Below are 27,782 nucleotides of genomic sequence, written 5' to 3' on the forward strand. Positions count from 1 at the left end.
TCACTAATGAACCGGAGATGCACCATTTCCTGTGTAATGTCATGAAAAAGCATTTCTACAAAAAAAGAAGAGCATTTGTTACATTCAGTTGCTAGATCCAAACCATCAACCTCACTGCTATGGAAAGTTCAAAGAGGGATTCACATTTTTAGCCAAATATGGAAAGCCTTTGGCATTGGTGAAAAGGTATTGTTTCTGTGGTAACATAATATTGAATGTGGAACTCAGGCACAGTTTCTTCACTGAAGTGACATTGTTGTTTTTTTTTAACAGAGAAAATGCAACTTAACCGGTAAAGTGAACACATGTTCACTTGGAAATAATGGAAAATTTAGGAATGACATATGGAAAGCCGAGTGGAAATAAACACAGCCTAAAGTTAAAGTAACCAGGGCAAGGAAAAGGGACTCCTTTGGGAAGGTAAATAATAAGATACAAAAAGAGAAGGTTCAAGTGTCTGAAATACTTTTAATGCCACCAACCTTAAAACTGATAGATATAATGTCTATAATTTGAAAGTGTCAAAGTCATAGCCTGTGGCTGCAAAATTCCAGAATGTGGCTTGAATCTTATTAAGAAATAATTGGGACAGCCCTAGAGATAGAAGGTCCTAGGTTCAAATCTGACCTCAGACACTTCCTAGCTGTGTAACCCTGGGCAAGTCACTTGACCCCCATGCCTAGCCTTTACCACTCTTCTGCCTTGGAACCAATTTTGGTTCCAAGACAGAAGGTAATGGTTTAAAAAAAAAAGGGATAATTGGGAAATGTTTACAAAAAAAATTAATACAATAAAGATAATGCTAATTTGTGGGGTTTTAAGTCAATGTACGGTGCACAGGAATCCATTTCTTTTTGACAGTACTGCTACATAATATACAGGCATTCATTTATTCGCAGTTAATGTGTACTTTTCATATTTAACCACAAGGTGCCAGTATGAGCCACCAACCTGATTCTATTCAACAGGAAAAATCATAGCAGGGCTAGACTTGTGATCACTATAGGTGTCACCATGTTGTTTACATCAGTTAAAGATATGGCAAGCTCTGGGGACTCTTTTATAAAACTGTGGACTTGGAATCCAGATCAAATTGGTGATGGTTAGTGATTTTGAAAAATTCAGTATTTTACCAATGGGAAGGATTTCTCATCATTTTCCCAAAAAACTAGCTTATTCTCATAGAACAGGAGTTTTAAGAAATATCAGACCAAGCATACTCCTATTCTGACCAGGAGTATCCACTTTCATATCTGACCCAAAGTCCTTCAATCTGATGTAGCTGAAAGGTATAAACCATACCATCTTAGTCAGTTGGTCGAGTCACCTTAATCATGAAACCTCCCCTTTGCTACCCTGACTTTTAAATTTCACTTGACATCTTTTTTTCACTCCCACATAGAACAGCTGATTTAACATTTTAAAACAATGCACAGAGGAGAACTGAAGAAAGTCCTAAGAAAAAACATAAACCATAAGGACAGCTCTGGAACTGAATCATTGAATTTGGTATGCACTTTAAGAAATACATAAAAGTTGTATATAATAGATGCAGACTTTCATACATATTTTTTCTCTTTTTTTATACACAGAAACATTAAAGTTTGCTAACATCCTTTTCAATCTCAGAGGGGAAAAAAAGAGTTAGTATTAAAATCCTGAAAAAATATTTAAAAATAAAGAAATTATAGGGGAAAATAATTACATTTATGTTATTTTCTTAGTGCTCTGTAGTCTGTGATTGAGTCATTGCCCAAACTGGGGTGCCATTAAAAAAAAACCTGCACAATGTAACTAGAAACACTGGATTGGAAATCAAAGGTTCCTAGACATTTTGGAGAGTCATGGATTTCTTTAGCAGTCAGCTGAAATCTATGGATCTCTTCTCAGAATAATATTTTTAAATTAACATAATAACCTACACAGGATTATTTGGAAATTAAAAAAAAAATCCAGGTGTCAAAATATCTTCACAAAACCATTTCATGGGCCCTAGCTTTTGACCTAGATAATCATTTGCCAGTTAGGTTGTAGAGAAAATTATTGGTGAGATCTCTCCTAAATATTCTCCTCCTATAGGCTTGATCCTTCACTGGATGCTCATAAATTATCAACTAACTCTAAGTCTTTCCCATCTTGATTGCCTTTTTTCCAAAGACCCTCCAGCTTATAAGTATCCTAAATATGACTGATAGAACTAACTGCAATATTCCAGTTCTATTTTGACTGGTGCAGAAAATGTCAAGATCAACATTGCTATAATTTAGCACATGATGAGTGCCAGAGAGTTTAACTTTTTTTGGCAGCCATATCAAATATTTTGAGATGGTAATAAAATGAAGGCAAGAAGTATGTATTAAGCATTTACTATCAAAAAGAGTTCTTACTCTCAAAGAACTCACAGAATAATGGGGGAAATAGCATATAAATAACTATGTATGAATGAGACATTCAAGAGAAATGAGAGAAATATGAGGAAAGAAAACATAAATATAAAGGGAGCCATAATGGGTGGCAGTTGGTGAGAACACCCAGACTTAGGAGATGGAGTTTTGTTTAAGAAGAGCAATGATGCCAATGACACTAGATCGCAAAACACAGAGGGAACTAAGATATAAGTAGACTAGGAAACTAGCTTATAAACAGTTTTCAAAGCCATAAAATAATATTTTATATTTAATCCTGTGAGCATATCTTTAAAATCTTTACATCTTTTTTAGGTGAACTGATATCTAGTTATTCCTCCCTTATTATGTAAATGCAAAACATAACATTTATTATCTTTAATTTTTGCCCTATTAGTTTATACCAAATATTCTAAATGATGAATATGTGTTTGGATAGTGACTACCATCCAAGCTGTTATTCAAGTTTTCTGCCTATGTGTCATATACAAATCCAAGAAGTTTCTAATCTATGCTACCTTCCAAATTATTGTTAATGATATTAAACAACACATGGCTAAACACAGAGCCAATGGCACTCCCCTGAAGAAATACAAGTTGGCATTTAATACTAGATGAATATTTCTCCAAATCCAGCAATTCAGCCAATTTCAAATTTACCTAACTACCACCACATAAGGAATAGCTAACAAATTCTCTCAGAGGTTCCATTTTCTTATCTGAAAAATGGAGAAAACATTTCCACCACCTAACTTGAAGAATTGTTGTGAGGAATGCAGTTATAATGACATGACACTAAGAACTCATATTCGTATAAGACTTCATGGAATTCAGAAGTCTTTTTTACATAGACAAGATCATTTGAGCCTCACTACAAATATGATAGCTAAATATTATAGGTATTGTTGGCCACATTTTATATATGAGGAAACTAAAGGGCAGAGCTTAATGGGTTATCTATGGTCACACAACTCATAAGTATCAGAGATGAAATTCAACCCTTTGTCCTCCTGTTTTAAGTCAAGAGTTTTATCTCTTATACCATGTTTTATCTGTTAAAAACATTCTTTCTGCATTACAATTATATTATGGTTCATTAAAAAACCAGTTTATAATACATCAAATAGAGTAATACATGATTCCTCTAATATGAATTCATTGAATCAAACTTAATGATAAGACAGTCTATTATAAAAGGGATTCTTTTCTCTCCTAACTATAGTGCTGTTGTAAAAATTAAAATTGAATTTTAAACAAATAAAAATTAAAAAAAAGGTTTTTTCAATGATCATTAGAAATCAAAGAAAAAAGAGGATATAAAATAAAACCATGTACCAATGGTTGGTTAGCCATTTTCAAAATCCCACTCACTGCCATTATTGCTGGCTGCTTGCCAAAGGAAGAGCCAGGTATGACTGCCCACTGGATACTTATTCCCTGTCTAAAGGAAGTACATAATGACAGGAAGTCAGTGGGCTCCTGGGAAATATAGTTGTTTTTTGGGGGTAACAGATTTTCAATTATACATTCCCCCCAGAGACCCATGGAAGACTAGTCTCTCCAGTGGGTCTTGTAAACATAACCAACTTTGAAATTACAATAGTTTGAGGATAAGAGGAAAAGAGAACAAAACCAATCATTGCTAGATGCATTGCCAAAAAGCCAGTTAGGAAACAGTCCCCTTCGGCATAAGTGTATACATGCAAAACTAATGCATTCAACCCCACACAGTTCAAATAACCACATCCTAAAGTTTACTCTGGATCTTCTGGTGTAGGGTGTTGCCTGTGTGGACATCTTCATGGTGCTTTCTCCAAAGAGTTTATTTTCTGGATTCGGAGAGGTAGCATGTTTATTAACCTAAAATTACTTTCAAAAAGAATTTAAACCTTGTAATTTAAAATAATAATAATTATAAGCTGTAATGGATTGAGATAGACTATGCCATGTAACAACATATGATCATTGTAACTCCACTTAGGGGATGATTGCTATATACTACCATCTAACCACCTTAATGACAGGAAGGCCAGATAGAATATATTTTACTCCTCCAGGGTTCACCATTATGCTTAATGGGATAGAGATGTGTCTAGTCACTCTTCAAATATTTTCAATGCCTACTGATGAGTCACTATTATGATTCCCCTCCCCCCCAAAAAAAAGTACTATTCACAAGTCTAATCATGGTCTGTTACACAAAAGTAGTTCTGAGGTTCCTATTTGGGAAGCAATAAAGGATGTGGTTTCATCTAATAAATAATATCATTTCTGGAGGAGGAGAGATTCATTACCCCATATTTAAGCATTTACATAATAAAAGTACTATCATGAAAATAATGGGAGCATATGGGCTAGAAATTTTATGAACTTGAGAATGTTCTTCAAATTAAATCAGTGTAGATCTTAATAACAAGTGACTGCTGCAAAGGTGTGCACAAGACAATGAACAATTGTTGTTGAGGATTAAGAAATTAAACAAAATAGATGAAAGACTTCTATTATTATGAATTCTCATGAATTTCTCTAATGGAAACCTTTAGGAAGGGAATCACATAGAGCTATGTAATATTATGGAAAGCATGGGATCTGAACAAATGGGGGGGATTGATTAGTAAGATAGAAGTCATTTCTCGGATATCTGCTTGTGTATAATTAAGTCATCAACTTAGAAGAAAGGTCAAAATTAACAGGTAAGAAGAGGAAAGGATAAAGTCACAAAGATACTATGAAGACTTTACAACAGCTTTCAGTCTTCGACATTCAAAGGCACTCTCAATTCTGAAAAGTGGAAGTTATCTAAACATAAATTCATTAACGTTTGCCATTTGTTTCAGAAGTAAAATTGATGTAAAATAGTTCCTACCATATCAAAATCAATAAAACCCAAAAACTTCATTCAGGGCCTACTTTATAATTTTAATAGAAAGGATTCATCTACTGAGTAGCTGAAAAGTCACCACTCCCGTAGTTTTTGCAATTTCCACAGATAAAGGATAAGTTAAAAGAAGTTGTGGGAACTGTAGAATTTGGGATAATTTAGTTCCTCATTTTTGATGTTTGCAAGTGGGCAAAGAAATGTAAATAATATTTTTCCTTAGGACCAATTTCAAATTGTTTCAACTCAACTTTTTATTAGTTCCAGTTATTCAAGACAATGTCAATTTTTTTACTTGAAAATTTTATTTTATTAATTTACAATATTTTTTCCATGGTTACATGATCCATATTCTTCCCCTCCTCTTCTTCCACCCCCCTCCCATAGCCAAAGAGCAAATCCACTGGGTTTTACATGGGTCATTGATCAATACCTATTTCCATATTATTAATATTTGCATTAGGGTGATCTCTTAGAGTCTATATCTCCAATCATATCTCCATTGAGCCATATGATCAAGTAGTTGTTTTTCTTCTGTGTTTCTACTCCCACAGTTATTGCTCTGGATGTGGATAGCATTCTTTCTCATAAACCAATCAGAATTATCCTGGATCATTGCATTGCTGCTACTAAAAAAAGTCCATTACATAGCCACTAATGGAGAAGTCCATTATATTCAATTGTAGCACAGTGTATCAGTCTCTGTGTACATTGTCCTCTTGGTTCTGCTTCTTTCACTCTGCATCAGTTCCTGGAAGTTGTTCCAGTTCCCATGAAATTCTTCACTTTATTATTTCTCTGAGCACAATAGTATTCCATCACCAACAGATACCACAATTTGTTCAGCCATTCCCCAATAAAAGGGAATCCCCTCATTTTCCAATTTTTTGCCATCACAAAGAGCATGAATGCCAAAATCTTAAAAGGCCATCTGGAACTGTAAATCAGAAAACAGGAAATGGACTCAGGATTTAGGTGAATTCCTAAAAAGAAAGGAGATGGGACTATCTTCCCCTCCTCAGACTCAACAACATAGACGATCTCAAGACCTCAAAAAAACCATCCTCATAAGAACGGAGGGACTCCACAGTAGGGCGCAGCATTGAAAGTACCTGGGATTCAGGCATTTCCACACTATAAGGGAACAAAAAACTCCCACCCAAACTTGAGCTTATCTACCCTCCCCCACTACACCTACAGAGCCAGAGTTAAAGTCAGCTCGTGCCAGAATCAATGAGTGAGGGAGGGGAACCCCTGGAGTGAGCAACAAGCAGTGTGAGGCATTTGGAGCTAAGACTACTAAGGACTTACCCCTGAGAGCAGTAACATCTGAAATGATGGCAGGCAGGCAGCGGAGCTCAGACCTTGGACACTCAGACCCAGTGCACCATAATAAAGGAGTGTGTGAAGGGCACACCTGAAGTGAGCAAGGGGCACCTATAGGTCTTGGGAGTTGACTAAGATCACCAAGGACTTACCTCTGAGAGCAGTAACACCCAAAACACCAGCAGGCAGGGAAGCTCAGACCTTGGGAAGATAGCACAGCTGAGGAGAATCAAGAGCTTCCCTGAGGCAAAAGCCTTGATTATTAGATCCATACACAGTGAGCCAGCCCTGCTCACTCAGATTTCTGACAGGAAAGGGAAGGAAAAAGCATAGTGGTGGCAAAAAGTGCCCAGGAACAACTTCCCAAAACCAAGAAAAGCAAGATGAAGTGGTTGACTTTGGATAGTTTTTTTACAGAAGAAAAAATACAGAATACAGAGGAAATAGCAGAAGAGGAAACCCAAATAAATGTTCCAAAACCTTCAAAAAGAAATGTAAATTGTCCACAAGCTCTTGAAGAATTTAAATTGGAGGTTATCAAAAAGATGGAAGCCTTCTGGCATGAAAAATGGGAAATAATGCTAAGAGAATACCACAATCTGAGGGACAAGAATTCCCAATTAAAGAAACAGCTGGAAGCCTCAAAAAAGCAGGATAGACCAAACTGAAAAGGAAAATCAGGCTTTAAAGATCATAATTGGGCAACTGGAAGACAATGATCTTGTAAAACAGCAAGAATTGATAAAGCAAAGTCAAAAAATTAAGGAATTAGAAGAAAACATAAAATATCTCACTGACAAGGTAACATACATGGAAAACAGAGGAAGGAGAGACAATCTGATAATCATTGGTCTACCAGAAAAGTCAGAAATAAACAGAAATCTTGACATCATAGCACAAGATATAATCCAAGAAAACTGCCCTGATATTCTAGAACAAGGGGGAAAAATAGACATTGAAAGAGTTCATAGAACACCATCTACACTAAATCCCCAAAAGACAACTCCCAGGAATGTAATTGCCAAATTCCAAAGCTTTCAAACTAAGGAGAAAATCCTACAAGAAGCCAAAAAGAGACCATTGAAATACCAAGGAGCAACAATCAGGATCACACAAGGCCTGGCAGCTTCCACACTGAAGGATTGCAAGGCCTGGGACTTGATATTCAGAAAGGCAAGAGAACTGGGTCTTCAAGCAAGAATCACCTATCCATCAAAACTGACTATATACTTACAGAGGAAAGTATGGGCATTCAACAAAATAGAAGATTTCCAAGTATTTGTAAAGAAAAGACCAGAACTCAGGGGAAATTTTGATATCCACACAAAAAGAGTTAGAGAAACATGAAAAGGTAAATATGAAAGAAAAGGAAAAGTAGAAAAATGTTTTTTTTTCCTTTATTCAAACTCTCTTCTGTAAGGGCTACAATTAGATCAAATTATATATATTAACATATGGGGGAAAAGTTATTTGTAAAGTTCAAAAATTGTATTCATAATTATAGTAATTAGAAGAATCACTCATTGGGAAATATTGAAGCATTAAGGGCTAGAAGATGATATGTACAAAAAAAAGAAAGAAAAAGGGTGGGGGGAATAGATGATGGCACCAAGAGATTCTAGAAGAAATAGAAATAAAATAAATAGAATAAACTTTTTCACACAAAGATACACATGGGAAGGGGAGGGAAAGAATACTCTTATACGAAGGAGAGGAAGAGAGTGCTAAGAGGAAATACTTAAACCTAACTCCCAGTGAAATCAACTCTGAGAGGGAAGAGCATCTAGATCCATTGGGATCCTGAGTTCTATCTTATCCTACAGGGTAAGGGAGAAGGGTAAACTAAGGGGATAGGGAGGATGGAGTACAAAAAGGGAGGGTAGGAGTGGGGGAAGGGATATTAACAGGCCCTAAAAAATAAAACAAGAAGGGAACAAAAAGAGAGGGACAAGAAAGTGAAGCATATGAAGGGAGGGGATTAATGGGATTGATTAAAAGTAAACCACTGGTTAAAAGTTTATATCAAAGGAAGAAAGGTCAGAAATAGGAGAGGATATAAAAATGCTAAGGAATTCACAAGTGACAATCATAACTTTTAATGTAAATGGTATGAACTCACCCATAAAATGTAGATAGATAGAAGAGTAGATTAGAATTCAAATTCCTACCATATATTGTCTGAAAGAAACACACTTGAGGTGGGAGTATAGACAATGAGGAAATATCACTAATCAACATGTATGCACTAAACGGTATAGTACCCAAATTTCTAAAGGAGAAACTAGGAGAATTGAAGGAAGAAATAGTTAGTAAATCTATACTAGTGGGAGACCTGAAACTACCACTACAAAATTTAGATAAATCAAATAAAAAATAAGTAAGAAATAGGTAAAAGAGGTGAATGAAATCTTAGAAAAATTAGAGTTAATAGATATAAGGAGAAAAATCAATAGGGACAAAAAGGAAAACATCTTCTTTTCAGTAGCACATGGTACATTCACAAAGATTGACCATATACTAGGTCATAAAAACATGGCATACAAATAAAAAAAGCAGAAATAATAAATGCAACATTTTTAGATCATAAAGCAATAAAAATAATGATCAGTAAGAGTACATGGAGAGCCAAATCAAAAATTAATTCAAAATTAAGTCATATGATTCTACAAAATCAGTTAGAGAACAAATCATAGAAACAATTAATGATTTCATTGAAGACAATGACAATGATGAGACATCCTTTCAAACCTTATGGGATTCAGTCAAAGCAGTATTCAGGTGAAAATTTATATCCTTGAGTTCATATATTAACAAATTAGGAAGGGCAGAGGTTAATGAATTGGTCATGCATATCAAAAAACTTGAAATCAAACAAATTAAAAAACCCCAGAAGAAAAACAAATTGGAGATCCTAAAAATGAAGGGAGAAATCAATAAAATCAAAAGTGACAGAACCAGTGAACTAATAATTAAGACTAGAAACTGGTATTTTGAAAAAACAAACAAACTAATAGACAAAGAGGTGGTCAATCTTATTAAAAAAAAAAGGAAAGAAGAAAACCAAATGAACAGTATCACTGATGAGAAGGGGAACTTCACCTCCAATGAAGAGGAAATTAAGGCAATCATTAAAAACTATTTTGCCCCACTATATGGCAATAAATATGCCAATCTAGGTGCTATGGATGAATATTTACAAAAATATAAATTGCCTAGACTAACAGAAGAAGAGATATACTTCTTAAATAATCATATAATAGAAAAAGAAATTGAACGGACCGTCAAAGAACTCCCCAAGAAAAAATCTCTAGGGCCTGATGGATTCACAAGTGAATTCTATGAAACATTCAAAGAACAGCTAATCCCAATACTATACAAACTATTTGACATAAAAAGCAAAGAGGGAGTTCTACCAAATTCCTTTGATGACACAAATATGGTACTGATTCCAAAGCCAGGCAGGTAAAAATGGAGAAGGAAAACTACAGACCAATCTCCTTAATAAACATAGATTCAAAAATCTTTAACAGGATACTAGCAAAAAGACTCCAGCAAGTGAACAACAGGGTTATTCACTATGATCAGGTAGGATTTGTACCAGGAATGCAATGATGGTTCAATATTAGGAAAACCATCCACATAATTGACCATATCAACAAGCAAACCAACAAAAATCACATGATTATCTCAATAGACGCAGAAAAAGCCTTTGACAAAATACAACACCCATTCCTATTGAAAACACTAGAAAGTATAGGAATAGAAAGGTCTTTCCAAAAAAATAAAAAACAGTATCTATTTAAAACCATCAGCCAACATTATATACAATGGGGATAAACTAGATGCATTTCCAATAAGAACAGGAGTGAAACGAAGATGCCCATTTTCACCTCTATTATCTAACATTGTTCTAGAAACACTAGCAATAGCAATTAGAGAAGAAAAAGAAATTAAAGGTATTAAAATTGGCAATGAGAAGACCAAGCTATTTCTCTTTGCAGATGACATGAATGTCTACTTAAAGAATATTAGAGAATCAATTAAAAAAGCTAGTTGAAATAATCAGCAAATTTAGCAAAGTTTCAGTACACAAAATAAACCCACATAAGTCATCAGCATTTCTATATATACTCAACACATCACAGCAGCAGGAATTAGAAAGAGAAATTCTGTTCAAAACCACCCGAGATAATATAAAATACTTAGGAATCTATCTCCTCAGACAAACACAGGAACTAAATGAACACAATTACAAAACAATTTCCACACAATTAAAACTAGATCTGAACAATTTGAAAAACATTAACTTCTCATGGGTAGGATGAGCTAACGTAATAGAAATGACCAGTCTCCTCAAACTTATCTATTTATTTAGTGCCATGCCTACCCATCGAACTTCCAAAAAATTTGTTTACTGAATTAGAAAAAAAAAAAACATAACAAAGTTCATTTGGAAGAACCAAATATCAAGGATACCCAGGGAAATAATGAAAAAAAATACAATGGAATGTGGCCTTGCAGTCCCAGATCTCAAACTATACTATAAAGCAGTGGTCATCAAAACAATTTGGTATTGGCTAAGAGACAGAAAGGAGGATCAATCAAAGAGACTTGGGGTAAGGGACCTCAGCAAAACAGTCTATGACAAATCCAAAGAGACCAACTTTTGGGACAAAAATCCACTATTTGACAAAAACTGCTGGGGAAATTGGAAGAGAGTGTGGGAGAGATTAGGTTTAGATCAACACCTCACACCCTACACCAAGATAAACTCAGAATGGGTGAGTGACTTGAACATAAAGAAGGAAACTATATGTAAACTAGGTGAACACAGAATAGTATACATGTTAGATCTCTGGGATGGGAAAGATTTTAAAACCTAGCAAGACTTAGAAAGAGCCACAAAATGTAAAATTAATAATTTTGACTATATCAAATTAAAAAGGTTTTGTACAAACAAAACCAATGTAACCAAAATCAGAAGGGAAATAACAAATTGGGAAACAATCTTCATAACAAAAATCTCTGACAAAAGTTTAATTACTCAAATTTACAAAGAACAAAACCAATTGTACAAAAAAATCAAGCCATTCTCCAATTGATAAATGGGCAAGGGACAATGAACAAGCAATTCTCCGTCAAAGAAATCAAAACCATTAATAAGTACATGAAAACGTGTTCTAAATCTCTTATAATCAGAGGTATGCAAATCAAAACAACTCTGGGATATCAACCTCACATCTAGCATATTGGCTAACATGACACCTATGGAAAGTAATTAATGCTACAGGGGATGTGGTAAAATTGGGATATTGATTCATTGCTGGTGGAGTTGTGAATTGATCCAACCATTCTGGAGGGTAATTTGGAACTATGTCCAAAGGGCGATAAAAGACTGTCTGCCAATGATCCAGCCATAGCATTGCTGGGATTGTACCACAAAGAGATAATAAGGAGAAAGAGATGTACAAAAATATTCATAGCTGTGCTCTTTGTCGTGGCAAAAAATGGAAAATGAGGGGATGTCCTCCAATTGGGGAATGGCTGAACAAATTGTGGTATATGCTGGTGATGGAATACTATTGTGCTAAAAGGAATAATAAAGTGGAGGAATTCCATGGGGACTGGAACAACCTCCAGGAAGTGATGCAGAACAAAAGGAGCAGAACCAGGAGAACATTGTACACAGAGACTGACACAATGTGGTACAATCGAATGTAATGGACTTCTCCATTAGTATTGATAATGTAATGTATTGATCTTGAACAACCTGGAGGGATACAGGAGAATAAACACTATCCACATTCATAGGAAAAACTGTGAGAGTGAAAACACCAAAGGAAAACAATTGCTCAATGACATGAGTCGAAGGGGATATGATTGGGGATATAGACTCTAAATGAACATCCTAGTGCAAATACCAACAACATGGAAATGGGTTCTGCTCAAGGACACAATACCCAGTGGAATTGTGGGTAGGCTATGGGAGGGGGGCAGGGAGGGGAGAGAGGAATAGAAAATGATTTTTGTATCCAAGGAATAATGTTTGAAATCGACCAAAAAAAAAAAAAGACAGGAAATGTTCTCAGTGGTTTTATCCTTCAACTCAGTTTCTTAACTTTGGAAATGAAATCTAAACTTGTCTGACTATAGATATCCAATTTCTAATACTTCATGGTGAAGAGTGCTGTTCTTTGAAACTTGAAGAATTTGAGCTTGCCCAATTGTGTCACATTTTCTAAATCTTCCTTAACTCAACATACATTTTCAGGAGTTTCTATGGCCAGAATATGACTTAGCATCCAACTTTCTGGTGATCAAGATACATAACCCTGGTGTGATTATCATCAGATAATAATCTGTTATTAAAGTTGTATTTGGGAACTTTGCATTTAGTAGGACCTATATCAGATTGCACAATATTGTCATAGCAATCAAGAAAAAGCAGCTTTTTCTAATTTATAACAAGACATTGGTATATTTTATTTCTTGCCTTATGTTTATGTGAGACATTACTTAATGGAGAGAATTAAATTACATATCAAGACCTTTTCTGCTAACCCCTAAGATTAAATTTTCAGAAAACCCATACATTTTAGGCCAACCCCATAGCTTTAACATAGAAACTTTTGTCCCATGTTGGACAATAAATTCTCTTCAAACAACTGAGTATTTATGAGGTGATAGATCAATTATGATGATCTCACACAATCTTTCTACTTCTGTTAACTTTCTTTTCTCCACTTTTCTGTTTCTGGTATCACTAGATACAGTGTGCTTTGTACACTATGAAATAATTAAAAGAACATGGGTACAACTCATTAATTATTGGCAACGATGCTTACTAAAGTCATTACATTTTGAAGAGAAAAGAAACCTCATAGGATCTGAAAATAATCTTTAAGTAGAATGAGGGTCATGTTTCCTGGTTATTTCTAAAAGATTTCTTCTAGTTTGGAGTTTCTTTATTGGTTGTTAACTTGCTGGAGATGTTATTTCTGTTTTTCAAAGTATGTCTTTAATATGTGAAATGCAACCTTTGATTTCTTTTTGCTTGGCCTTCATCTGACTTAGAAATAGATGATAAACAAAAATGAAATTCTCTGGGGCTGAGAACTTGTCCTATATTTCAACCAAAAATAAGATTGTTCAACTGAAAGATAAGCCTTGAAAATAGGAATCTTTCCTGATAACATATTAACCCTGGAAGTTCAGTGAGCAAAATTCCACTTCCTAGGAACCTTAAACCATTTGCATCTCATTTATATATTTGGAACTTCTTATGCCTCTAATACATTTCCTTTTAGATCCCCCTTAGTCCATGATATACAAGGAGTGAACATTTATCTCAGTCTCCAACTCAAAGGCCCCAATTTCTATTTAATTTCTCTTGACTGAGTCATATTAATCAAGTGACATCAAAGTAAAGCAAAGGAAATTTAGTGAAAATAGGATAATATTACAGATTGCTGTTTATTTCTGGCTTAGCAGATAACTCCTAAAAAATTACCTGAACATACAGATTAAACAATTTATTCAAGGTCACAAAATTATAAAATGACAGAGGCAGGATTTCAACTGTGGTCTTACTGACTCTAAAGTCATCTGTTTTTGTTCTATTACATTTTTGCTTTTAAAGAAAAAAAACAACGCAAACATCACATTGTTCAATCAAGTAGCTAGGATGCCCCCCATCTATTTTTCTAAGCTACCACTCCCTCTCATATATCTTCAGAAAGGGAAACTTGTCCTGAATTCTCCAGTCTATTCTAGACTTTCTTTACTACTTCTATAAAAAACATAAAGGTTAGGAATACTGCTGGACAAGTGTAGACTTAGAAAATGGGGAAGGTTACAGAGATCCAGCACCACAATCAGACAAAAAGAATATAAGGACCCAGTTGTACCTGTTATTGCTTCCTCAAATCTATACCTAGCTCACCACCCTCCCATTTCTTAGCAATATTTTTTTGCTTAATTCAAATTCTTATCTCCCATTCAAAGTTACTGAGAAGATAAACAGACTTTTGAGATATGTAAGTCCTCAGAGGATTCTGGGGAAGACAGGATAAACTCCCTGGAGATGCACAACCTATTTATATACTTTTGACCAAAGGATTAACCATTCTGGATTTTCAAAAGTGGTATTAATCAAATACACTGTTAACTAGTACAACTGGCTATTGCCCAGTTTGCAATATTGTTTATAATTCCTCATTTCCCCAAAATTGTAAACCAGCTAACATATAAGCCTATCAAGTTAGTGTCTATAGACATATTCAAAGATATATATATATATATATATATATATATATATATATATATAGTTACTAAATATTTGGAGTTTATTTAATTGACATAAAGATATTATTTGATCTAACTAGAACTTGGAATTGAGGGGATATCAATCAATTGGGAAATGGTTAAGCAAATTGTGATACATGATTGTGATAGAACATCACTGTGCTATAAGAAATGATGAGCATTTTTATTTTTTAAAACTTTGGAAAGAACTGTAAGAGATGATGAAGAGTGAAATGAATAGAAACAAATTAACATTATCTGCAACAATAGATTTAATATTTGAAGAACAACTTGTAAATATTCACCTCCAGAGAATGAACTGAGAAGTGGAACTATGAAACACATAATCTGTTACCAATTAATATAAGAATTTCAATTTAGGTTTTATGATAAATATGAGAATTCTAAAGTAATATTGTGATCACTGGTTTAAAAATATTACAACTTATGTCAAAATTACTTTAGTAGCTTTATTTACAAAGAGATGAGAAGAGTAAAAATGGAAAAATGAAGATAAAGAAACAGAAAGCACTGCCTAGCTACAAAATACCCTGTTTAATCCTAATGTCTCCAGACCACAAATGCGAATCCAAAAGTGAATCTCACCAGAATCTAATTAAGAAGTCAAAATCCAAAGAACCAGGAGATGCTGAAGAATTCACCAAGAATAATCTCACCAGAACTCATGCTGAAGGGAGTATCCCAACAAAGTGCCAGTGAGCAAAGGACTCCTCACCAAAGAACCAAGGAAAGAATCACTCCACTTACCACCTCAAGCTGATATAGGATCCAGGGAAAGGTTCTCCTTCTCCAGTCCGGCTCATCAACACAGAAAGAGTGACTGAATTCTCAAGCTGGTCTTTTTAAAGCATTTTTCTTGAGGTCACTTCCTGTTCCTCCCCCACATTATGGGAACCAATCACATTGGTTGGGCAGTGGCTTTGAGTTGTCAACCACTCTAACAAGTGACTTGTGAACTGTCATACCTAGTGACTAGTAAGGTACTAAGTAGGGTTATAAAAACTTAAGTTTTTTTTTTTTATTTAATAACTTAAAAGTTGCTGAGTTTGATTTACTCTTCACACTTTTACAGCTGAGATGGGGGGGTAAGGCACTGAATAAACAATAAAAATAAATAAATAAAATTTGAAAAATTAATTAATTAAAAAAAATTGAGAGTTTGCTATTGGACTTCCCAGTGGCAATGTTTTTTGGCACTTCTTTTTATTATTATGGTCTCTGTGATTACTTCCTTGTGGAACACAGAATGGGGGCTATCTTGATTCTTCTGCAGGGTCATGACCACATGCTTTTGTCCTTTAGGAAAGGGGAGCAGAGAAGGGGATAAATTCAAGGAGGGATGAATGTGGGAGCTACCACAGAAAGGGAGTGAAATATGAGATATGATGATTTGTTTATGCTTCTGAAGAGGAGGCAATTGCTTTGGGAGTGGAGAAAGGTCTCAGAATGATTAGGAATAAAAACCAAGATTGTGTCATTTGGGAAATGACCACCAGGACTGAGAACAGTCAGAGTTCACCTTAGTTATAGTTACTAGGGCTAAGAAGCATATACTACAAATGGAGCACCTGATGCTCTCTAAAAGTTGCCACTATGGGGGAAAAATCCTGATTGCCCTCCCCCAATTATAATTCTATTCTTTTTTATAATTGGTTTGTAGGAGAGGCTATTTAGTGGTTTTATCCTACTTCTCTTCCAGCTGCTAATAAATTAACTCTTAAGCAATGAACAAACTTCCATGGTAACATAATGTTGAATCAAAATTGATTTGCCCATGGAAATGATGGTCTGCGGGAAGCTTTGTCCAAGTGACATATTTTCACTTTCAAAGGGGGAAGATCATTTACTTCACTACACCTGAAAGAGTATCATTGGCAAAAAGACCAAACACCCAGCTGGAATCTGGCAGGATGATAGGGTTGATATATTCCATGGTGAGTAGGTTGATCACTTTAATGTTTGCAGGTTGGAATTTCATCCATATATATACAATACATATTTCTTTGGAGCTATTATGGCTCATTGTTCCTGACCTGACTCAATAGAATATGTATCACACCATGAGTCATCAACTCCATTTACTTCTAGCTCATTTCTTTTCTTTCCCTGAGAATCAACAATTTACAGGTTGCTGGTTTATTTATATGACATTTGTTTTACTTATTCTGTCTGGAATTTTACTACTTCTACTACTAGTAATTAGTAGTATTTATATAGATTTTTTTAAAGATTTGTCAAGTACTTTACAATTCTAACTCATTTGACCCATTCAATGAATCACATCTGAAATCTTCTAGTACAGGGATTATCTTTTTCTTGTATTTGTATTCTCAGGCTTTAGCATAGTTCCTGACATGAGAGGAGTTTAATGAATATCATTTACTGACTGACTGGCCCTCATAACAACTTTATGAGGAAGGATCAAAAAAAAAATCACATCATTGTAAAGATGAGGAAACTAAGGCTGAGAGAGTTTCAATAATTTTTCCATAGCTAATAAGTATCTGAAGGATTTGAACTCATGGGTTCCTGATAGTAGAAAAAAATAATAAATATAAAAATTACCAAATATCCTTTGATTTTACAGCCTCCTTGAAGAATGTCTTCAAATTTTCAGCAATTTATAATGTTTAGAATATAGGCTGGATATATTTTTATTGTTTTAAAAGCTCAGGTGAGGAAATTCAGTCTATCAATATAGAATAGCACTTTCACTAGATGCATAATTTTAGAGAGCTTTTAGCATTGAGGTAGTACATGTCAGAGTTGGGATTATAACCCAAGAAGAACTTCGAGGTTTCAAGGCTAATTGTCCAAACATTTTTTCTTTTCATTTAAGTGCTTAGATTTCTATTTACCAAGTTTTTCCATTGCTGAATTTTACCAACATTATTGTAGATTGACATGTTGGTAGACCCCAGTGGTTTAATTGGCTAATGGGACCTCTCTAAGTTGAGGATGCTAGGGAACTCGCTACTGGAAGAACAACAGTGATGTAGAAAGGGAATGTTATGGAGAGATCATAGAGTGCATGGACAAATTATGTAACTAGTTGGCTAATCAAACATTGAAAAAGAGGCTTTTTGATTGCCTCTGTAGTATTCCAAAAGACCTGTTAGTTTCTCCTGTGACTTCTTTTGCCTTGGCCCACTTTGCTTCAATTTAATGACTCTTTTGCTCAGTGTTTAGTGAGAGACCATGCTATAGAGGAAAAGTTGTCTTGTTTCTTCTAAGATCATGTGGCCTGAAGAAGCAAGCCTCAGTTCTTGTGCTTTCTATTTATTCTTTTATGTTCTTAGTAAAGGGAATAGAAACTCATGATTTAGTGATTTCTAAGGATGTCAGAAGGGCATTATGGAACCCCAATGTTCTAGTGTCTGGATTCCAGAGGCAATGCAACATCATTGACCTGAAGTTCAAGGAATGATTTTCAGGTGTAATTTTTAGGACTACAGGTCAGGGAATGACTCATCCAGAAGACCATGCTTCATCTTGACTTCAACTTGGTGGGACCAGTGGTATATAAGTACTGACAATTTATGAAATTAATTTTCCTGGACCATATATCAGAGATTAATTTGATGAATTTCTGGGGAAATGTTTATTCTTTGCTATTGTTATACCTTTCAAGTAAATATATTTGGTAAGAACTAATCCATGTTAAATGGTTATGTGCAACCAGGCCAGTAATCCCAGGCTCTGAAAAATGATAGGTATATAGCCAGTGGGGACTTGAGGTCATGGAAGTAGAGAAGAGATTCTTCTCTAGCCCCTCTGGGTACCCTGGAACCCTGAAGAGTGATGGAATAGAATTGAATTTATATGAGGGAGATAGAATAAACTCACTATACCCCAATGCCAGGTGGCACATTCTTCTCAGGGACATGAAATGGAATGCAATAAATAGTCACTTATGCAAATAGCCTGAATCTAGGACACAAATCATCATCTCCCAACTTTCCCAGTGGTGTGATAGTTTTTTAAGCTCTATTAGATTACCACATAGTCACGAACTCACACAGATAGCTGGGGGCACTTTACATTCTTGTTTGCCTTTCCCAGAGAATCTGTGTCATACTTTCAGTCAGACTTGCAGAAACAGAGAAGAAAGGGGATTGGTTTTAAGAAATTGCAAAGCTCTGATATTGACCCCAATCCTTCCATGAAAACAAAAGTTCAGTTTTTTTCAGTACTAACAAGTTGTCTGTGTTGCTATATATAATGAATTATGGAGTACCACTGTCTCTGATAAACAAAAGTGGGTTTGGAACCTTGAGGGTAAACTTCTGGTGGGCCAAGAGGTGCAGACAATGGGAAGGAATGGATGGATAATTTGCAATCTACATAGTTGGAGGCATCTCCAAAATTAATGAGGACATAGCTCCCTTTGAGTATAGCAACTATATACCCATTGAGAATACCTAATCCTTAGCACAGTAGCTGATATTCCTTTACAAAAGTTTATTGATTGATTCATTAAAGATTTATATAATATAATTATAATATATATGTTATATATTATATCAATATAAGTATAAACAATGACATAAATGCACAAGAGATCTAAACAAAGTAATTCATGAGGCCTGAGTTGAGAACACTATTACCAATTGGGTAATAGGAAAGGTTTCTTGGCAGAGGGTGTGATGGTCAGCTTGGGCAGTTGACTGAGGAATAAATACAAAATGACTCCATTCTTAAGCTTCCTCCTGACTTTGTGATTTTGTCTTAACTAGATTCAAAGGTAGGCAAGGGGATATGTCAAAAAATTAAGTCAGGAATTGTTAACATTTTCTCTGTAGTTAGCCCAATGCTTCCTCTATTCCACCTTGCCCCCACCCAAAAAAAAAGAAAAAAGAAAAAAAGAAAGCAAACACAGAGGGAATCTCATTTCCAGAAGCTGATTTTCTTCAATCAGTATCAAAATATAAGCATACAGGCCTATAATTCCTTGGTCATACATTAATTCATTCGTATCTCACTTTTTTATCTCTATCTCCCTATGCTTGTCACTTTCAAATTGGGGCAAAAGATATATTTCACAAACTAAAAAATCAACTGTAATCAGGACATCTATTTTTTTTTTTAAACCCTTACCTTCTTCCGTCAAGGCAGAAGAGTGGCAAGGGCTAGGCAATGGGGGTCAAGTGACTTGCCCAGGGTCACACAGCTGGGAAATATCTGAGGCCAGATTTGAACCTAGGACCTCCCGTCTCTAGGACTGGTTCTCAATCCACTGTGCTACCCAGCTGCCCCCAGGACATCTATTTTATTCTTGGGAAATGTAGAGGTATAGATTATTGAGCAGAGCAGTAAGAATGGCAATAGATTGAGGAGTAAAGATTTTGATTTCATCAGGTATGGAAGATGACTTTTTTCAAAGACCCACATGTATAGATTGTTTGCTATTTAAATTTCTCCTATGGCTTAAAAGCAAAGAAGAGAGAATGTTTTTCTTGACTTTAGCATAAGAGATAATAAAAAGGGATAGTTCGTTACTGACTGGGAGTAGAAAGAACAGTTAAATGGAATAAACTTGCACAGGACTTTAAATGATGGATAGGATTTCAGCAGTCAAGGTGGTATTTTAGACAAGAAAAAATGTGAAGAAAGCTCCATCTATGGGATGTGTACAATGCTCATAAAGGTGACGAACATGCCAGTGTCATCCATAATAATGGAACAGACACGTCTCCACATTATGTATTATTCCAAAGACGGTAGATATCTGTGGCAGGAAAGGGATAGAGATGAAATAAGAAAGGAAGGAAGGAAGGGATACTATTTTGTATGTCCCAGAGATATTAAATGACATTGATGTGAGCATCCAACTCTCCCAAATCTTCTCATTTTTCTTTCTCTGGGCAACCTCACTCATGCCAAACAGCATTCATTCTGTCAGGCATGGGGTTCTACAAGAATGTGCAGTGCTCCAAAAGTTGATACTCAGGGTCTTAAGGATAACTCTGATGAGGGGAACTATGAATTTACTACTCAAAAAGGTAGCTCCAGTCATGCAAATCATGTGATTTCAATTTAAACAAACCAGTCAAGAAAATAACATTAAATGTGAATTATAACACATTTAATAAACAGAATGCAAAACATGAATAAAAAGAGGGTAACTTTGCATTCATAAACATAGGTCATACTTTTAAGTAATGGACCTAATGTTAATGGAAGAGAGGATAGGAAGCTTTAAAACATAATATAGAGGCAAAAAGTAGAGAGTATAGCATAACTCACAACTCTGAACTGCAGAGATTGATGTTGTTTGGTTTTTTTAAGAGATTAGTATATCCAGTGAAATAGATCACAAATTAATGATATCAGGGGACTTTAATTCATACCTCTTAGACCTAGATAAATATAAGCCATAAATAAGTAAGAAAGAAATTAAGGAAATGAATAAATTCATATTTAGGTTAAATATGATAAATATCTGGAATGTGCCCACATACCTCCATAAGCCTAGCAGTTGATATAAGCCTGAGCACACACATAATCCAAACATGCTTGCTGGTGGGACAACAAAGGTGTAGAAAGCATAAATATTCTGCAAAAGTCTTGCTTTAATACTTTATCTTACTATGGAGATAATCCTGCCTTGACCAAAGTGAGAAGACTTGGTTTTAGAAAGAGTATGGACCTGTTTGTCTGTTGTGCCTATTGCCTAAGGATCAATCCAACTAAAAATGATTCTGGTAATGTATGCTAATTGAGAACCAGATTGGTAAATTGATCAAATTAAATGATTATTGGAACATGGAAGAAACAGGCTTAATATTACATTGCTAGAGTAGCTGTGAATTGTTTTTTAGAAAACAAAATGGAATCTACAGTAAGAATTGTAAAGATGTTCATGTGCTTGATCTGGGAATCCCATTAATAGGACTGGGTCCTAAGGACATCGAGGGTAAAATTATGTGTATGTTTGGAAATATTCATGTAAACTTTTTTTTTGTAATGACAGAATAATTGGAAATAACACAATTGTAATGATTGGGAGAAATGACTGAATAGATTGTGATATTTGAATGCAATGAATTATATTATGTCATTAGAAATGACAAATAATGAAAATACAAAAATAGGAAATATATAAAGAGTTGAAGAGAAAAAAGAGAATAAGAATAGCGTATACTATGGTTACATTAAAAACATAAGAACTACAAAATCAAGAGAAAAAAGTATTTAAGTAAAACAAATCTAAAGAGAACTCAAAAGCAGAGGATGCTTATAATAGCACACATATATGGTTTATATATTTTAAACACATTGTAAACAATGTGGAATTGGTTTTTTTTGCATTTATTTATTTAAAAAATTTAGTGGTAGTGGTGGTTACTAAGTATATAATTTTAAAAATTAGAAAAAAAACACAGAAAAGTACACCTCATATTAATATCCTGGGAGAAGCTACTTCTCCACTGGTTTCCCTTTTTGAACTCTTCCTCAGCTGGACTCGAGGGTAGTGCTATTGTCTTTTAGGAAAATAAGTTCCCCTAAGCCTTGGATCTTCAGAATTTTTCAAGTCTTCTCTCATGGCTATTAAAGATTTCCCAGTTACAAGCTGTAGATAACAATAAAAGGTAAAACAGGCAATTTCTCCTTTCCCCAGGAATAACTGTTATGCAGTGTAATACTCTTCATCCATCATTCTCTAAGACAACTCTTTTCTTTTAATCAGATCTTCCAATCAGCAAATCTTTTCCCCTAACCAGCCCCCAGAAGTAAAACTTTTGTTCCAGTCATCTGGGGAAGGGCTTAAAATTCAGGTTCTATTATATTTTCTCACCTCTGTGTTCAACAACTATTCTTTTAGCCACATATTCAGCTTCTCTGGGATGAGCTTAACTTTTACCTAAGAGTGAAGGAGAGTCCTTGACTTTCTACTATATTCTCTTATGACTTCTTAGTCTGAGTATATCTCCTTCCTGTTCTTTCACAGCTAATATTTTTCTGCATCAAAGCAAAATCACTGTATGAAAAGATGCTCATCTAATGGTAAGTAACCAAATATCATATTTTAATTATATGTTCAATAAATAGGCAATATCCTAATCAGTAAAATATTTCCTAGTTACCAGTCCCAAAGTCCTAACGAGTGGCCATATGAAAATTAGTTGCTGGGGAGAGATACTTAAATTCCCTTTATTTTTCTGGGTGCTATTTTCTCTTACATCCTTTCAGAACTCTCTATGTTTCTCACCAAGTAGTTTTTGCTGAGATCCTTTCTCAGAGGTTTCCTCAGGGCTTTTCACATGTATGTGTTTTTTTCCCTAAAAGAAACTGGAATGGAACCCTGTGTTTCCCAAACTCCAGAAGTATTCCAGATCAAAAGGAAAGCAAGAAAATTCCTTTCCTTCCTTGCTTTCTTGTAGTGCTGAGAAAAGGTGACCCTGAGCATCAGAGACCCACAATAAGAGCTGTGAGAGAAATATTCCCTAAATTTTGAAATGGACACATATACAACTCCCAGTTATACTCTAATAGCATTGGGCTGTATCTATGATATATACTCATCCCCTAAACTATTCTAAGTCGCTCCCTTGTATCTTCAGGACACAAAACATTGCTCCATCGCTGGTTAGGTAACCTCATTCCACTTCCTCAGCTTTGGTAACATAGCTCTCATTGTCTAAAAGGTATAAGAAGCCCAGAATCTAGGTCCTCTAGGAGGCAGTGTCCTTTCTTGCCCTTGTCTTCCTGGCCTTTCAACATTGCTTCCAAATTAATAAATTTCTCTTTTTATTTTCAAGCTTGTTATTGGAATCTGCCATTTTTGATAAGGGCAACCTGTCCAGATTCAGGGTTTTACCTTAAAGCTCTCCCAAAACAAAACTATTTTCCAGGTTTAAAAAGACACCCCATTGCATATAAATGAGGACACTGGGGCAAAAGAAGAGTTAAATAGCTTTTCCAGTATGTCTTACTTCAAGGATATCTGTTTGTTCCTTTGTGGGTGCTCTTTCCTTTCATGCTAAGAGCAAGATTATGATTTAGAAGATGGTGTTCAAGAACCATTGTGGCCAAAAAGTCCATTACCTAGTAGCCATATTTAGCATTAGCCTCTATGGACTTAATTAAGCTTGTCATTACACAGCAACATGCTAGCCTAGTCCAGAACATAAATAAACCTTTTCCAGCTGGAAATACATGACAGTCTTATGCCACATTAATATCTTCCTTCCTTCCTTCCTTCCTTCCTTCCTTCCTTCCTTCCTTCCTTCCTTCCTTCCTTCCTTCCTTCCTTCCTTCCTTCCTTCCTTCCTTCCTTCCTTCCTTCCTTCCTTCCTTCCTTCCTTCCTTTCTTCCTTCCTTTCTTCCTTCCTTCCTTCCTTCCTTCCTTCCTTCCTTCCTTTCTTCCTTCCTTCCTTCATTCCTTCTTTCCTTCCTTCCTTCCTGTTATTTGTCAGGCACTCTGCTGGAATCCAGGTTTATAAATACAGAAGTTAAAAAGTCCTGGACCCAATAGAATTTAGGATTAATGGGGTAAACAACTTATACCAAAAAAATTAGGGCATCAGGAAAAGCTTTTTTTAAAAGAAAGGTCACTCGATCACAGCCCTGAAGGAAACTCAAGATACTACATGGTAGAGTTAAGGAGTAGAGGTGCATTCCAGACATGGGTGCAGGATATGGGTTCAGAGGAGCAGAAGCAGAAATAGGCTTTTGAGAACTGGGGAAAAGCAATTCATCCAATATGACTGAAGATTGTGCTAGAGGAGGAGCAATGTGAAATCAGTGACTAAAGATAGGTTGGAGCGGTACTGTGAAGGAATGTAGATACCCACTTGAAGAGTTAAGTGTTCATCTTAAAAACTGAAGCCATAGCTAGAGAAACAAAAGAGGTAACAATTATTGCCCTCAATGAACTTGCATTTTGCCACATAAATTAAGTTGTTACTGTAGAACTTTATGAATTTTATATACATTTGAGAGGAAATTGAAGGGATATTTAAATCTTTTTTTTTTTCTCGACTTGTAGTCTATTACCCAAAAACATTTGCAGAACTTCGGTCCTGTATGAATATCAAAATGAGTCACAGAGATCATACATATTTTCTTAAATTCCAGGCTATAGATTTTCCTGAAGAGTTCTTAGAGAGAATCATTCCCCAGGTAAACTCACATCTCCTTTGATAAAGAAGGCATTAAATAACTCAACAGAACTGAGTTGAACATTAACTTTGCCCTAAAAGTTGTCAGTTCAGAAACTGTCAGAGAGCTGAGTTTCACTGTGCTTTGTATAAATAAATTCACACAATGCTGATTTTTCTCTTCTTAAAGTACTGCTTCCCGAAGGCTTATAGAAAGATTCCTTAGATTAAAAAAAAAAGAAAGAAAGAAAGCTCCATGAATTTTCGTTGTATTACCTGTAAAAGGGCATCTAAGGCTTACATTCCAGCAGATCCCTCTGGTGTGCTCTACTCTAATATCATGGGAGATTATAATAGAAATGCACCCTCAATGGAGAGAATTGGACATGGTATTGATGGAACATGAATGCTTTGTGCTTTAATATCAAAGGAATACATCAAACAGGGTCAGACATGCTACCAGGTAATACATATTCAAAAGCTTATGCTCAGGAACATGGATCCCATGGATATAAAATGTAATAGGCATTGGACAAGCTTTTGTGCCTTGACAATTCATATAATTCAAAATAACTAAAAGAACAAAATGATTTGCATTCCTTTTTCCTGAAGTGGGTAAAATCTTTAAAAGTGTGACTTCCAGGATTTATTTTTCCCTCTTCTTTTTAGTGAGCTTTGGGTTTTGTTTTAAAGTTCAATTGTCTTGACTGTGCATGAGAATTATACTCTGCTGGTGCCTTTATACTCAAAGACTTTCAAAAAATAAAAATAAAAAAAATACCTAAAAGATTTAAATTCAGTTTTTTAAAAAGAAAACTAGGTTTTCTCTAAAATGTTATAATGCTCTTTGTTTCTTATACCATAGTAACTTCCCAACCCATTCTGCCTCTTATCCCCTTTAGAGCTTTCCTTCTTGGATATACTATAGACATCTTAAATAATTTGCTCTACCTTAACATGTCTGAAAGAACATTTATTGTTTTTTCTAAAACCCCACTTCATGAACTTCTTGATTTTGACAGAGAGCATCATCCTCTTTTCAAATTCCGTGTCATCTTCTGCTCTCCACTGTGACTTATCCTCCTGGTTAATCAGTTGCAAAATCTTGCTATTTCTAGAATTTTATCTTCTGTATCCCCTTTTTCCCCCTTGTGCTTACAACATCCTCATTATCTTTTTTTCTTGGACTACTGAAATAACTTCCTATTTTTCCTAACTGCCTCAAGTCTTATCTCACTCTAATCCTTCCTCCATATGGCTACCAAAGTGATTTTCTTAAAAGCCTTGTGTCTATGCACCCCCCACCCCCTTACTGAACAAACTAGCAACTCTCTATTACTTCTAGGATCAAATAGAAATTTCTCTATTTGACATTCTAAATGCCTTTACAAATTGGACTCAAAGTAGTTTTTCAATTGTATTATTCATTACTTTCTTTCCACTAGGGAGGGAGTCTCAGCATGTTGGCCTCCTTATGGTTTTTTAATACCAGATATTCCATCTCTTTTTTCCATAACTTTCCCTTGGCTTTTCCTCTGGGATACACTATATCATTCTATCTGTCTCTTAGATTCTCTTGCATTCTTTAAAATTTATTTTAGGCCATGCCCCACTTTCTACTTGAAAGCATATTCTCAATAGTGCCCCTATTCACTTTACTTTGGTTTTATGCTGAATTGGCCAAGAATCCTTTCCATGGCACACCCAAAAAATAGTCATTCAGTTTTTCTTGAGGAACTCCAATGACGAGATTCTCACCATCTCCTAAGGCAGTCTATTCCACTCTGACATAGCTCCAATTTTTAGGAAAATTTTGTTTTCAACAAGTCTTTATCCTTCTAACTTTTGCCCACTGCTCTTAATTTCGCCTTCTGGACTAAAGCAAAGTTTTCCCTTCTTCTGCAGGATAGCATTTCAAATACTTGAACATAAATCTATTAAATAAATAAATTACCTTCCATATAGAAGTTTCGAAATAAATAAAGACAAAAAGAAATTGACCTCAAACTCTATAAGCTTACCTTACTAGGAATATTTAACTATAACCTTTCCTGTTTGTCTCCAAGATAACACCTCTTGATTTTTTGTAATTAAATGTTTTCATGGGTTTCTGAATTTAGTTGTTATACAGATAATTACAAAGATTATAAAGTAAAACTAAGTGATTTAAGGAAGTGGAGAAAAACAACAATAAGGGAATGAGGAAAGCTTGATTTAGAAAATAGCATATGATTTGTGTATTGAAAGAAAATCAGTATTTTAATAGCTGAAGTGTAAAGAGGACCTTTATTCCCCTTTCCTACTCCCTAAATGGTACCTGCCACTTTTTATTTGATTTTTTCAGACTTAATTTTCCATATTTTCCCTGAGTCAAAAGCACCTACTTCTCTTAGTTATTAAATATTGATGCCTCTTTGCCCTCTAAATTGTGCATAATACTGCATGTGAGATCATTATAGAATAATTAATTGCTTAATTTTTATATTTATTATTATATCTATGCTTCAATGTAGAACTCTATAATTAAGATCTATCTCATGGGGTATTTTTTATCAATTTAAAAGAAAAAATGCAGTATGGAAGAGGGGAAAATGAACTTTTAAAAATATGTAGGCCTATTTCAGAGGATCCTCAGTTTTTAATTTACAAGTGACACTCTCTGTCTTATACAGGAAGCATGAAGGCAAACACCAAAGGATGAAGATCTGCCTAATGATGATGTAAATTCTTGCCCTTGAATCAAAG

At 35.0% G+C, this 27,782-nt stretch overlaps 1 long non-coding RNA gene across 1 annotated transcript; it reads left to right on the forward strand.

Annotated features, from left to right (window-relative positions):
• On the forward strand, positions 1–27,782 carry LOC103103374 (uncharacterized). The gene is made up of 5 exons (XR_001623844.2): positions 1–186; positions 274–420; positions 1,403–1,509; positions 22,886–22,941; positions 27,710–27,782. It is a non-coding gene; the product is annotated as an uncharacterized LOC103103374 (long non-coding RNA).

Source organism: Monodelphis domestica, chromosome 7, assembly GCF_027887165.1.
Source record: "Monodelphis domestica isolate mMonDom1 chromosome 7, mMonDom1.pri, whole genome shotgun sequence".
Lineage (NCBI taxonomy): Eukaryota > Metazoa > Chordata > Mammalia > Didelphimorphia > Didelphidae > Monodelphis > Monodelphis domestica.